Consider the following 16,587-nt stretch of genomic DNA (forward strand, 5'->3'; position numbering starts at 1 on the left):
TCTGCAATTGCTTCCTCATCTACCCAACTTACCTGACCTAGTGATACCTATGTCCCTTCCTCAATATTCCTGTCTCTCTGAAATAAAAATGAAACAGGCACCTGTCCCATAAAAAAATAAAATAAATCATCCATACATAGCTCTCCATTTCTCACGTGTCTTCTTGACACACTTAATTCAGTCCAATTGGCTATACAACATGATTGCATTGTGGTCACCCCTCTCAATGGTGTTGACAGTCCAAATTCAGTTAATATTTTGCACATATGTTCAGTTTACACTGTTAAAGAAATGGATAGCTATGGCTCTTTCCTACCTCCCTCCTGCACATTCCTGTCCTGCTTTCCCTTTGTTTGTCCCCCTGTTTGCTCCCCATTTCACCACTTTCCTAAATACCCCATTTCACCACTTTAATCTGGTCAAAAAATAGAATTACACAACACCCATAAGTTGCTGAAAAAACAATGGAAGCTTTCACTTTTTGGACTCCATGTTTGAGGGGAGGTGTGCATCACTCACCAACATGCAGCAACAGTGAGTGGCAGTCAAACTCCTGAGGTAACCCCCGTGTAATGTGGTTTAACACTGCTGCACTATGCCAACACACAGCAACATAAGAATTATAAAGAATTCATGCCATTGCATTGTCTCTTTGTAATTTAAAGCATTTAAAAGTATTGATACACCTGGATTCAAACCCAGTACCATCTGGCCCCAAAAAGGAATGTACTAATGCATTAACATATGCTTCTACAGAGTCTGTTAAGCAGCAGCTCTGTTTCATAGACTCAATACTAACTGTCATACTTTAGTAATGCAGCTCATGTTCGCACACTACTTAGCTATGTGCAAACGTGTATCTCACATGCGTATACATTTTGCAAACCATCACTCAAACCCACTGTTCGCTGCACTATGGAAATGTAGATATTATTCTGTAGTACTGTTGTTTACAGTCTATTGCCTGTCTATGACATGAAATTACATGTGGAAACTTTACAGACTGGGGCCTATCTAACAAAATGTCACATATTTACATTGCATCCATGTGTTGCCATGCCCCCCCAAGCACTGCAACCCTGGCGTCCCAGTACTTTGTCCACACTTATATCACCTACACTACAACATGTAATGTCAAATGTTGTGTAATATGCAATGCACATTGATCTGGTAATAAGCAGAACTACAACTATTGACCCATATGCCTAAAAACCCTTATCTGTAAGGCTAGGGAAGGAATTAGCATGGACTTTATCCACTGGGACATAGCTGATCTTCAACACACTTGACTCAATCCATTTTCTTTTTGTCAAGTGTAGAACTTGCTTATTGAACCCTGTGGACTTCTTTGATACTGACTCCAAAGACCTGGATGAGGGATAAAAGGGCATTCTGTCTATGTGGAGTTATCCAAGGCCTTTGACAGTATCCCCACTCATGTTTCATAGTGAAGATCTCCCATGTAGGAGTTAAGCCATACAGTAGTAGATGGATGGCCAACTGGCTCACCGACAGAACACACACTCTCAAAGTTGAGGACCATGCCTCCTCCACTAGCCACTTACATTAGAATATACCACAAGGATCACTACTGGGCCCTCATCTGCTTGCAAACTACTTCCCTGAAGCACAGACAACAGTAGATGGCCTGTGGATTATGAAGACTGGAGATGATTGTAACTGGACGCACACTATAGAGTCCCCTAATGATGGTAACATATGACAGAAGGGGCTAACATACATAAATGATTGGTGCCATACTCATGGACTCAACCTTAAAGCATAAAATGCCTTATTTTCCCCTTTGGCAATGAGTACTCCTGCTAATTATGATGTACAGTATATTGCACCCCTCTAAGCTCAAACACAGTGTTGTCTGACTTGGGAACACATGTTGATAGCAATCTACACTTTCATCACTGTGTCCATAGTGGTGATACACATAATCTGCAGTGTGTACATCATACATATGCACATCACATCCAAGACTAGGGAGGTCTTACCTTTGCTGTACTCTACCCTTATCAGACCACTAATTGAGTACAATGCTCCCATCTGTCTGTACCTCACCAGACACCTGCAGCAATTGTAGAAAGACAGGGTTGTGCCTGGGGGAATCCATGGCCTCAAACATGACATACATGGAAATACTGAAAGAACCTGTCACTGTACTCAGTATCATGCAGGCTGCTGAGAGGTGACCTATGCCTAGCCTACAGAGCAGTCTCAGACCATGCCCTACTGGAAATGCTGCAAATCTGCAAATCAAATGAAACAAGAATAACTTGCCCTAGGGTTCTCAGTATAGCCTTTGACAAAAAAACAGAATGTGCTGGGTAGAAAAATATATCAACTAAACGACTATGGTATCACTGCTTGATGAATCAATAGCAACACTAATAACACACCAAATATTTTATTAAAAGCTTTCGGGTCTACACCCTTCATCAGTACAAATCAACTACTCACATTCAACATTTAAATAGGAGATAAAAGTATATCACATGTTTCAGCCAACCTATCAAACATTTAGCAATCAAATCTTAAAGAAACATATAAATAACTTTTAAAATATATATATATAGATACTATTAAAATACATAATAGAACATCCATTTATAACCTCTTACTAAAAACATATTATTATATTAAGTTATTTATATGTTTCTTTAAGATTTGATTGCTAAATGTTTGATAGGTTGGCTGAAACATGTGATATACTTTTATCTCCTATTTAAATGTTGAATGTGAGTAGTTGATTTGTACTGATGAAGGGTGTAGACCCGAAAGCTTTTAATAAAATATTTGGTGTGTTATCAGTGTAGAAAAATATATCACCCAGCAATTCACACTCATCTGTAATAGGCTCCCACTGCATGTGAACCAGTGCTCCTCAATGACCCTGGTCAAGTGAATCCTTGAGTACTGGTTGGATGATTGTAAAGTCACTTCTGGATGGCAGCTATGTCCCTCATGGACAGGGCCAGTTGGTGATGCTCACAAAATTGCTGTGCTAACAATGACCATCTAACCATGCTCAATAAGAGCACTTGTATTTTTACACAGCTAGGCTTCTAAACACCCTAGGGCCATTAGGCTAGTACATACCTCTCAACCTGGAATAATCAAAAATCTGCACAAAGGCCCATGAAAAATAGGTGCAAATCTGTACACTGATTAACATAAAATGTGCATACATAATTATGTAACCCACACATACTTCAATGGAATTGTGGTATACCAGCTTTCAAAAGCAAACTGAAGAACAACCAAAATATGGCCCCAGACCCTGTAGTAAATGGTAACCAATTTTTTGAAATGTGTAGCAATGATGTTCACTGGGAAGGCAGAAGATGATGAACCTTATGATTTTGTTTTAGTGACTTGCAGTATGTGGGTTTTGTGGTAAAAGTAGGGCATTTAATGGTAGGCAATATTCTGATCTTAGCAAAAGAATATTATAGTTAGCTAGGACCTCCAAAAATCATTCTCCATGGCCTACTGATCCATGGTTTAGCTAGAGTTTGTGCTGCCTGGGGCTGTCTTTGGGTTTACTGCCCTTCTCCCTTCACAAAATCATGGTAAAATGGGGCTCCCCCATACACAGCCCCCCCTGCAGCCATTCTAATGTCCCATTACGTGCCTATTTCACCTCATTTACCATAAACACTGTAATGTGCATACTGCTTTACTTCTACAATGATTATTTAGATTTAATTTACATTTTATAGCAGAAACATGAATAGACATATGCTGAACAAAGCAATACAGTCTCACAATGAAAATATACTTAGTATTACAACTTCACTGCCCTTGAAACTCACATTCATTGAAACAGCACGGAAATCCACATTCAAAGAAAATGCATCTGGCCAGTGGCAGATAAAGAGTACCTTTATAGGTTCATAGGTTCATAGGTTAGTACTAGGTTAGCTGCCCTTGCGAGCCATTGTAAGCCTAGTCAATTATCCCTTGTGAGACTCAAATCCTGTACCTTGTGTTTGTAAGGCAAACACCTTAACCATTAGACTACCCTCCCAACCCTTTGGGCTGTTTTCAAATTATAGGTCCCTTGCACATGAAACATATGTGTTCTCTAATACACCTTCCTGATTATATTAAATTATATTCCTTGTATAATACAGCACAGTTGTTAGAGTGCATTTTAAATTTACTGTTTTGAAAAATTGTCCAGTAAGCAATTAAATAAAATGCATGAACTTTAATGACAAAACTGCCCAATTCAGAATATTTCCATCATAAAAGTCTACTCAGACTTCTACAATCCACCAGTATCAGTAAATATGTACAATCTTTGCAAAAGTGAAAGTCATCTAAATAATTCCACATTAAACAGATCTGTAACTAATGAAGAGGTTGCTGCTAGCAAACAACTTTATATGTCATTGTTTCATCTACAAATAAAGTGCCTATTGCCCTTGAGGAATAAATTACCTATGTTACATTAAAAAAATGATAAACTAGTAATATTGAAATAGGGAATGGATGGCAAACTGATAACAGGTTCATAGTTACTGGGTATCTCAAAGAGGACATTCTCAGGACTGCAACATCCACCCCCTTTAAACGTACAACATAGTATAGTATCAGCCATACATCTACATACTGTGGGAGTAGAACCCACAGACTTCTGCATCAAAAGCAAGTATTTTACCAGTTGTGCTACTAACACAAACAGACTTGGTATAAGCAGCATTAAGCTTCTCTCCCCCTGAAGATCTATGCAGCACAAGAAATCTGGAAAAAGCCAAAATTTATTGGGGGGGGGGGGACAAAGACCCAAAACCAGGGACACATTTTAAACATTGCTTGTATAATCTTAGAAAAGTTGCAAGAATAAAATGTTTTGTGTTATCATGCATTTCATGAAAGATAAGAAAACTGAAACTTAGATGGCTATCGTTATTTAGCTAATTCAGTTCTCACTGATTTGCCAGAAAACCACAAATTTTAAGAGGTACAGACCAATAGTATGAACCAAACATGAGAAGTATGGACTTTACTCCTTGAATCACAAGTGGAGGTGGTATGGATAGAGAATTTAGGCTCTTGCTCCTTGTACCTAATGTACAGGTTTGAGTCTGAGTAATCCTTACCACACACACACAGACCATTGCAGCACTACACAGTATGGACTTGGAGTCAGACACTTCTGAATGGAGTGGCCCAGCAAAATATCATACACACTAGTGACTAATGACATACACACCTTCTGCATAGTAGGTAGAACTCAGCAAAATATAATTACACACACTAGCATATACACACAGAGCTCTTCTGAATAGAGAGATTTAGTTCTTTTGAATAGAGGAATTTGAACGGACTTACAGCAAATGCACACACACAACTTGCAGCAGGATATAAATAAAATACACAGTTCGTTCAAATGTACAGACTTCTGAATGGAGAGGGCCAGCAAAATATAACACACACTAGCAACTAGCAACAAGCAACATACACACCTTCTGAATAGTAGGTAGAACTAGGCAAAATATCACAGACACTAGCATACACACAGAAAGTTCTTCTAAATAGAGGTATTTGAATGGATTTACAGCAAATACACACACACAGTTCTTTTTCTTACCTCCTGTGGGCTGAGCCCATTTGGCGGACTCTGCAAAGTGTAAACTGTGCACAGCTGCCATTGCTACTATATCCCCTACTTCCCTCCAAAACAGTTCAAAATAAATCTCTGACCGAGTACAGGCAGTATCTGATGTCATCATGCACGCCCCTGTAGGCTGGTGATGTGCGGTGATGTCAGCCATAAATTTAAAGTTGTAATACAAAAAATAAAAATAAAAAAATAAAAATAAGTAAATAAGAAAAAACTGGGAATTAAAGGGGCCACTTGGGAATTTGTGGCACCTCGTAATTTTGCCTTCAAAACTGGTAAATACCGAGGAATTCAGTATGGTTGAGCGGTATGGGCTACTAGCCTGCTATGAACCTATGAATCTATGAATCTATGCAGGCTTCCCAACATCTTGTCACCCACATGGCCTGATGATGTCATCTACTATAAGTTGACCTGCACTCCTACGAAAGTTAGGTTTGTGCCATGTGTAAAGTACTGTGCTCTGTAGTCTGTGGACTTAGATAGGCAGGGGTTCTATTCTCACTGCAGTCAAGTGTGTGTGTGTGTGTGTGTGTGTGTGTGTGTGTGTGTGTGTGTGTGTGTGTGTGTGTGTGTGTGTGTGTGTGTGTGAGCTCTTGCTTGACATTACAGAGAGCATTTTACACAAACATATGGGACACTGTTCTTACCATAGTCTCCTCAACAAACACTGCTGATACAGCTATATTACATTTTTGGATATGCAGTACCCCCACCAGGGCAGGGTCAGACACTGGCCTGGAGGCCAAGCAGACGTCACTTCATCCTATACAAGACAGATTATAGTGACAATGGCTTTTAATCTAGCCACATACATCATGGCATGATTTTTAGGCCCTGTGTTATCTTGCTGGGAAATTATTAATTTTGTTTGTATATTACGATAATACTCTGATCCAGTGCAATCCTATTTCGCTGTAGCCCAGAACTCCAGAGAAACAAGAGCACCTAATTTTATGTTTGAATAAACAGTAAAAGATTTTTAACAAACATGATATTATATGAAATTAAAATGGGTGACATTAGGAACATTTCCGCATGTATGAACTTAACAGCATTTACTGTAGAATTTTCCTGTTGCCCTGCTCTATTAGTAATGTCCTTCTTTCATGTCAGTATACTATAAACACAGACAATGAATTATTGCAGTAGTTAAATATTGCTGTATCACAGAAACTGTGGAGGCAAGTGCCAACAAACAATACCTGCTAGACTGATAATAACTTAAATCAACATTGAGAATAGGTAGAAAGTTGATGGCGAATGTAACAATACAAAAGACTCCGGATGTTTTCTAGGAACCTGTCACTGTACATTTAGAAGTAAGCAAACTATCTGTAGGAGGGGTAGACTCTCCTCTCCTATTTCTAGAAAAAGCCAATAGTGCTATACCTTGAGCTAGACCTATACTTTAGATTAGTACATGAGAAAAAGATGTACCAAAGGGGATGAACTACTATTTTGGGCCTCCTTGGCTATTGGCTAAACATAACACATTACAAAAGGATAGTTTTGGTACCTGCTGGTGTTAGTACTGTAGATTATTTTTGCAATATGGTCTATTTTCAGCTGTTCAGTTAAAATAAATTATCAGTCTCAACATTGCTATACTAATAGAAACTGCAGTAGCTTCACTTCTACTGACTGCAGTTCACTTAACATTTGTAGAGATACAAAATGGTCTTCATTTCTGTTTCTCTAGAAACAAGAGATGGGCTGTTGAAGCCAATATTCTTATCTTGCATGTTTTAATTTTTATTTTTATTTATTTAGTCATTTAATTTTCTTTAGAGAAAGAAATAAACCGGAAAAGCTATCCAAGACATACAACCAAGGTAAATACAGTTAAGTATTGCAAAAGCAGAAATACTCTGACAAATCTGTACTACAAGGACTGTTTCTTTTATTTGCTAGGCATCATGCAACTGTTGTTTCTATCCTGCTAGTAAGACGACACAGAAATCCTGGTTCTTATCAGTCAAACACTTAGAAAGGTATAATTAACATGGGATCATGCAACACTTGAGGAAATGAAACTGGTAAATATTCTGATAAGAAACAGGTGCCACATTGCTCCCATTTGCAATCTAAGCTCAAAAAATGGGTAAACATTAAGGTGAGTAAGTTGTACAAGACATAGTAAGTGAATGGGGTCAGCTAAGTCAAACAAAGGAGGCATTACCATTATGTGCACAAAGTCTGAAAAAGATTTTATTATAACATGCCAAAAAAAAAAAAACAGAAGGTAAATTGGTAGCTTCCAGTGTAAAAACAGAATGAAGAATCCAAACTATGTTCTCCTTTTAAGTGTAGTGTAGATTATACTTCCTCAATGTCATACTGAGTGTCTTTGACTGCTGAGAAGATTAGCGATGAAACTTATAGAACAAATCTGGACTCCCAGTATCAGAGGTTGCCATTTAGCAAATACAAAAACCTAAAAGTCAAACAGAAAACATTATAATTCTTGAAGCATTTCTACCATATTAATATCTGAACTTCCTTACATCCTACTTGTTGTGTCTTCCAGACTCTTGTTCTGACATCCCTAAAAGAAATATTAAAGAGTTAGACAACAGGATATGAATGAGGTCCAAGAACAAATGACACACAGGGAAAACATTCTGCTATCTCAAAGTGCCAAAACCCTCTGAGTCACACAACTTACATCCAAAGAAACCCTACTTCCTTCATTGTATATTGCATCCTGTCTTTTATTATAAGAATAGACTATATACTCTTTTGGCTATATATGCACATACACACACATCTGTATCTACATTGGACTACTACATCTACTATAGTAATAGTCATTGCTTAGAGGTAAGGCATCATCACTCTTGGCAACATAACTGGAAGACAACAGTTTCTTGACTTCACCTCATACCTCTCAACTGTACAGATTTTCGTAGAATGCCCAGATTTTTTCCTTATATTTTTGGTGTATTCTTCCTAAAATCTGTATTTTTCTGGCAAATAGCTGAGGATTGAAGTTATTAAATAATAGCAAAAATTTGAGTTTAAAACTCCACATCCTTCAGAAAATTCATGCTAATGCAAAACCTATTATTCTATCAGCTTTCTAAGTTAGTAAGATCAATATTTAAAATCTGTCTCTATTTGTCTCCCCATCATTTTAGGCTTTGTCCAGATTTCGTGCTCTAAGAGGTTGAGAGGTATGCCCATACAGCTATATGCAGCTTCTTCGACTCTCATTCTGACATTCTTGAATAGGGTATAGCAAAGAGGCCCAAGACGAAAACACATGCATGGCACACCTGTGTGGTCTGCCAGTCGAGGGAGCCCTTTTTCTTACTCTTCACTTGAAGAGCTAGTTAGGGGGTGTGGATTGGGTATTGTCTAGAGGAAGCCAGCCAACTGGTATCCAGCAGTTTTGCAGAAGTCTTTTTTTTTTGCTTTTTTAAGCAGGTGGGATGCTAGGCACAGGGCACTGGTTGAGCAAGCTATACTTCTAAAATATAGACCATTATCTGACATCACGTGATCAGGTATTCCATGACTTGACTTTGTATGTAGTAGATGCTGTGGTATCTTTCAATAGATCAACTTCTTGGTACTTTAAACTATAGTTAACACACAGCAGACTGTTGAGACTGTTATGGCAATACAGGTAAACTCTACCTATAAACAGGGTAATGCTGAAATTTCAGCATGCCTTTTTCTGGCACTTTTTTTCATCCTAAATAGCACACTTTTGCATCATTTTTTCCATTATGTTAGTTTTATACATTGATATCTCTTTCTCTTTCTTTGTCAACTGATATTTTTTTTTTGTTTTAGCTTTTCCTTTCTTGTCTTATCTTCAGAACATTGTCAAGATTATCTCAACTAAACATACTGTATGAACAACAATCATATGTTACTACCTGCTATACTTTTAATTGCATGTCTAAAACACTACGCTTATGTAAATATCTTATGCAATCATATGTTATTATCTGGTATATTTTATAACTGTATATGTAAACCACAATGCTCATGTATAGTATGTTACCAATTGTTCTGGAGCTTTTCTCCCCAGGCCTCCACTGAAAATGAACAGCTCTGTCCAGTCGGACCTCCCCAGTAAACAAATGTAAAATAAAATTAAATAAGCGGGACTCATAAATTTCCTGAATATTTTGAATGGTTTCTCATCTGTCATAAAATCATGATTTTTTTATACTTTAAAGAGTAGACCTACATGACAGTTCTTTGAATGCATTGTATGTTTGAATTAATGAATGTAGACACTTTACATTGTCTGGCCACTCTGACATTATAGGGTCTTTTAACATTTGCATTTATCTATATTTTTACTGTAGCTGTTTTCACTTCCTGTAGCTTTACATGAGTGAATAGAATACATGGCACAACCCACAAATCTGCCTTGCATCCAGATAAGCTCTGTCAACAATATCCATTCATCTTGCGAGTAAGAACTAAGCTTCACAACACACTTTTGAAGCATTCACAATATTACTTGCAGTGCAGCAGATACATTATGCAATGGTTTTCTAAAATGATTTGCAAAGTTCTCACTCTACTTTAGTATCCCTCCCACAATTATAATCATGCCATTTTTGACAAACAGTGACCATGGTCACCATTTCTTTCTCAATCTGAACATACCTGATTTGTGCATCTTGAAAGCTGTTGGCTATATTTCCTTCAGAATCCATTTCGTAAAATATTGCTGGTCTATGCAAATTCTGATTTTTGTACTGCTTTATAACATTCACCACGCTGCTAACCTATTATGTGGGTTCACTGTTTTTTTCTGCTTTATAACATTCACCACGCTGCTAACCTATTATGTGGGTTCACTGTTTTTTTCTGCTTTATAACATTCACCACGCTGCTAACTTATTATGTGGGTTCACTGTTTTTTGTTAATAATCATGATTAGCTGTTCCATACACTTGTGCTTTTGTCCTTTTTTCTCAATTTTATGGATAATTTGAATGATTGTTTGCACTACTTCTGGTAATAATAAAATAAAATAATTTGTTTTCAAGTAGCCTAGACCCTTGAGCAACTTAAAATGTTTGGTAGAACATTGGCGTTACTGTCAGTGCTTTGCATACAGAGTTTTGCATTTGCATTTGCAGGGATGTTAAAAACAAGAGTTTTTTTCCATCTCTTTTTTCTCTGCAATGTTTGTCTGAAGAAACTTTAAAATTCTGCTTTTTTTCAGCTAAAGAGACCTTGTTATGTTTCTGTAGTGTTGTTAGTTTAGCACCATACTCAAAAGCTGTCTATTAGCTTAAGTATTCTGGCTACATCTGCAAATATATGACTTATACTTACTGCCTCTGTGAATATGTGAATTGTCTTCTTGTTCACTGTCATTTTATTACTTATCTGACATTGTTTCATTCTACTCATTCAGTTCTGTTTTGTGATGACTGAAGTTTGCACTTTGAGCCATTTTCCATTTGTATAGTTTAAATTCTCATAACCATGCACATTTGTACATCTTTGCCACTGCTTCATTTGAAATTACAGAGCTAGTAATTGAAATAGCTGACATAATACTTTATTTTTATTAACACAGTTCAGATAAATTAGATCTACAGGCTTTAGTTTATGCCTGAGTAACATGAGATTTGTCTCACAAGCTTTAGTTTATTCCCTGAGTAACATGATAGTACACCAGCAGGTTAAGAAATTTAGTCATTATGTGTAGTAATTATTTAACATTGTTTTCAGGACAACACCAGTTTGTACAGTTTGGTAGAGCTGTGCTGTTCAAATTTAATGTGATTCAGAGACATACATAATTATCATGTGTCTAAATACCATCACCGCCCTCCTGTGAACATTTCTGAGTCATCTACAATGCACTTTTAACAACTGCTTGTAGGCACCCCATTGAGGAGGCTGTAGCTACATAGCACTGATCTGTGCAACTAGACTCTGCTCAGTTACAGAAAATGTTTTCTTTACTGAAGAGAGTGGGTGCAATGTGGCTAATGTGCACCCTTTGGGCAACTTGTAAAGTACGTCTGTATTTGAATTGCTCTACTTTTCAGGTTATCTGTGAGTGAAAGTGTCAGTGACATGTAAATGTCTAATTTATACCCACTAAACCATTGCTTACTTGTGCATCACTGGTCACCTAAGATATGAGTTTCTAAAATTAATTTTAGCTCTATGTATTACACACTGCTGTGTGAGGTGACCTTGTGTAATATGTAAAGTTTTATGACTACATTCCTATGCTCTGCTCTACTCCAGGATCAAGGTTAAACACTACAGATTTGCAATTTAAGTACATTATTTGAACATTTCACACGTTATTGCTTTGCAACCCCTGTTTCAGAGTTTTCCTTTTACATTATGCACAGAAGTCATTTCCAGTGTTCTTACCACATTTCAGAGTTTACATCATTGCCTGCCTCTGGAACATTAATATTCTGTTTATGTGCCTTTATGTTAAAACACACTCTTGCATAATGGTCAAGTGAATCACATATCCTGCAAACCTGATTTTTTTTGTCTTAGATTGCCACTTTTCATGCACACAGTCAATGTGAGTGCATTGGAAGTGGTATTTTGGTGCTTATTAGTAAATGCCAGCTTAGACAACATGGTATGTAACGATACGTAGTCACACTGACATTTATATTTATTATAGTTATAGCTTTTCAGCTTTGTTTTCTCCTTATCAGTTTGACACACTTTTATGTCATCAGTTAGAGATTTTAGCTACACAGTTAAAAGTTCACTCACATGATTCACATGTGTGGCTTCTTCAAGTATTAGGTTTGTTACTATCAGTAGCATTCAGTTTATTGAGTCATTTTGCCCAACATAATTTTTCTTCTGATTAACGAATTACATAGGTCTCTAAATATGCAGACATATTCCCTGTGTCTTAGATGAGTCAAATGAGCCTCTATAGTTTCTTGTACCTCTGGTTTCTGGTAAAAAGTAGATGTCTACTATAGAAAAGATTCTTCTTAGGTTCACAGTATGCCTAGAAGTTAGCTTTTAGCACTGTCAAACTGCTGTTATGCTCCTCACTAAGAACAGAAGTGCTGAATATCTTGATGAGTTCCTCACCTGCAAGGTACAATTTTCTCTAATTTATTACTGAGGACACTTCCAATAAGATAACATTCAAATATTTGATCTAGGTGCTCCAGTTTTCCAATTGATTCTTTTGTCAGCTAAGAACAGTTTGTGATTCTATCACCAGCATCTTAAGGCAGAAATCCAAAACAATCCCCCCAAGAAAGACCACAAATACATGACAGGCTGAGTGCTGTTTGCAAAGTGATAAAGAAACTTTATAAAAAGCTTTGTACTGAATGCTATATTCCAATCTCTCAATGTTCAGACTTGTTGACTCCATTTCCAGTGCCACAAATCAGCAGGAGGACCTATAGACCTTTACGTCACTCATCACCAAGAGAGATATCACATTTTCCATAGTAAATACACAGGGGACAGTGACTTAACCTCAGATTTTTATTAAGCCTTTGGGAATAAAGTAATGATGCTTTTACTAAAACCTTTTCAAATTACAGTCAATAGCAAGATTCTGCTCTCCTCCTTGATATTAGTAAATTGAATATTTTCTCCAAAACCTAACAAAGAATCTGTGAACCATGGTTCATACAGCCCTATTATACTTCAGCATGCTAAACAAAGATTGTTGCCAATATATTACCTACCAAAACAGACAATATGCTTGTCAAGCTCTCATCATTAAAAAAGGAGCCTCAGTTTATTAGAACCTAGCTGACCATATCACAATCTCCTAAATCTGTTCAACTCTTCAACATGATGTGATGTTAGACTTTCATAAAGTTTTCATTTATTGAAATAGTAATTAACTGTGCAATGTAAAAGAACTAAGGCCCATGTATTCAATGGATAGTACTTACATGTATATTAATTTCCTTTGGCGCAGTCCTCTGTCAACAGATGAATTTAAAAAGACACAGAAAAAGATGCAGACAAAGTTGTCATTTTTCCCACCATTTATCTTAACTCCAGCAACTTTACTTACATACATACATACTGATAACTCACTCGGTAGCATCAGCTTCTCTTCCTGTCACTCATATTGTAATGGTACTCAGATCCCTGAACCTATTTGCTAACAATTGTTGCTTGCAGATAAATGTAGCTAAAGCTATAATATTCTCACTTCAGCAGCATGGAGTATTTTAGTGGAGAACTGGAAAGCCGTACTCCTTCTGTCAAAATAGAACCTAAATAATGAGCATTGATACTTTTAGATAAAGATAGTCAGTTTAAACTGTGCACACACCCTGAAGGAAAATGTGAGTCCTAATATGGCAATGGCTGGGTGTCATTAGCTGCTAGTTCTGGATTATAACTTTGCTGCCATCATACCTGAATTTTACTAGCATGTCTACTTTGATCCTCACTCATTAATATAGTAGTAACCAAGTTAAGCTTATATGTCACCAGCATAGGTTAAAATTACCAAAAGAAACAGTCTTCTTGTCTTCATGAAATGTCCGTGGAAGTGAGTTGTCATCACTCACCTTTAAACAATCTCTGATGACTAACATCAGGGTGATATTCATCAAATCAGACATTATTTCTACTTGTTGTAATAGTTCAGTGTACTGTTTATTACAGACACCTGGCATGAGGAAAAAAATAGTTTTCAGCTGGCCATGATGACTTCATGGCCTGCAGCTATGAATGACATGATCATTTAACAGAGAATAGAAATAGAAAGTTAATAGTCAATAGTTTAATGTGGAGATTATATTCACCAAGCTTTGGCTGGCTGTCTATTAGACTTTAAGATTGTTATGCCTGCCAGTTTTTGGTTACATTTTCTTCATCTTGGTGAATATAAGCAGGTTTAAATTGCCTCTGTTAAGAACTGTGCCACATCACAGCCTTACAGATGTCCTACCCACAATTCTGTTTGCAGCTGGGTGAAATCCTGCTCATCATTTGCTGCATATTGAAAACTGCTGTACACACAGCATGACTGATGTCATTCTTATAGGTTTATAGGTTCATAGGTTGGTACTAGGCTATCAGCCCTAGGGCCTATACAAGCCTAGCCATAACAGTTCCCTGGATATTTCTTCCCACAATATTTACTTCCCTGGACTCCTGTCAAGCAGGGCGACTGACGTGATCCCCGGGGTGAATTTCCTATCTCCCATCCAATCAAGTTTCCTTTTGAGGAGGGTCAAGGAGGTGCTCTGCTTGACATGTATGGATAGTCTATTCCAAAGTATGGGGAGTCTCTGGGTCAGGAACCTATCCCTCCAGCATGTTTTGTTCATTGTGATGACAAGGTTTAGATCCCTGGAGCATGTGGCTCTGAGGGATTAGGATTTCTTTAAGTGGAGCATGTCCAACAGCTCATGGTTTGACATGGCCTTGTATGTTGTGCAGATAATTATAAACAGCCTTTGTTTTGAGCTGCTTAAAGGAGAAAAGATTACACTGCTTATCAGCCCTTAGCATTTACAACTACTGTATATAACATCTTAATAGTTGGATTTCTCTGAAACAGTTTGGATCCTTTGATATGCAAGGCTTATTCATTTCTATCAAATCATGTGGATTACATGACAGTTCGCGCTTTTGGTCAAGTGGATTAATCTTGGGATAGCCTTCATGATTTGTGTCTAGACTATTGCTGCTGTTCTTGTCATATGGGCTTTATTATAAGTGTTCTAATGTGGACAGCATGCTCTGTTTGGTGCTTTGCTGCACCAATTCGTTAATCGATTATCTGACTTTTCTTCAAAGACTAGTACTATTTTTTTATTGTATTTCATCTTTTAATTATGGAAGCAAGAGAAAATGTTGGTGTTTTCTTAAATTTTTAATTATTTAAAGTAATTCTGATTATGTCATAGACAGCAATGAGTGTGTATTTTGTTTTCCCATCATTCATATTACACCTTTTCTGACTTAACTCCCTTTTTGTCACATCATTTTATGTTGTATTTACAAACAAAGGATTAATATATAACTTCCCGTTTCTATTGTAGAGTAACTGGCCATCCGAGACTGGATCTCTGTTGTTAATAGGAGCCTCCATGCTGCCATCTATCTTTTTAATGCACTCTGGATGCTATCATCAGTTACAGTGTGATGCACAGGCAGTTACATATCCTTGGGGGACACTGGATAACGGAAGCAGAGCTGTTGGTGTCCCACATTCTGATTAGAATGTGCAGATCTGAATTAGGTTTACCACTTGCTACCCTAGAGTAAAATTACACAAGAACCTGTGTCTTCCTTGTCTTCATCAAGATAATTCAACTGTTATCATTGACCTTTAGAAAATATCTGTGCTCCAGAGGTTCTGCCTACAGCTATATTGATTAACACATTGTTTCCAACTTATTTTTATGATTGAGTCTGCTATTTATTACCAAGGCTTGGCTTTTTAAACTCTTGTCCTTATCTGGCTGTGGCCACTCCACCAGGCCTTTCTGTTATCTAGTATTGTAGACAGGGTGGCATTGTTGGACACAGTGGTGTTTGGTTTAGATCCGGGTTTAACATGATTCACATTCTCTGTGGGATCACCTCCTGTTTTGACTATATCCTTAGAGAAGGACCAGTCTGAAGATAATATTTCCTTACATACCATTTGTAGGCAGTTTGAGGATTTTCTGTAAGATTTCACAAATCACTGTCAGTGTCATATCAAGGCACCCTGAACTGGATAATTCTGGATAATTTTAACATGTGGGTCAATGTCAACTGAATTTACCTTGAATTTCATCCATATAAAGGGGAGTCTAGGATATGCTCATGTTCTTTCCTCTGCTGTTCACATTAAAGGACATTCTCTAGACTTAATCTTTCAGCAGTGTATGCATACATAAGACATAAAATTGCAACCTACATAATTGGGAGCCAGGAGTGTTTATGAAACACTATTTATTTAGTTTTTTGTTTACTGGGAAAATCCAAATGAG

At 37.2% G+C, this 16,587-nt stretch overlaps 1 protein-coding gene across 1 annotated transcript in view; it reads right to left on the reverse strand.

The window, feature by feature from the left end:
- Positions 1–16,587, reverse strand: part of LOC122814320 (heat-stable enterotoxin receptor-like) — a 546,595-nt gene that overhangs the window by 48,748 nt on the left and 481,260 nt on the right. The window lies entirely within an intron of this gene.

Source organism: Protopterus annectens, chromosome 1.part1 (genome assembly GCF_019279795.1).
Source record: "Protopterus annectens isolate FY-2018-M chromosome 1.part1, PAN1.0, whole genome shotgun sequence".
Classification (NCBI taxonomy): Eukaryota; Metazoa; Chordata; order Ceratodontiformes; family Protopteridae; genus Protopterus; species Protopterus annectens.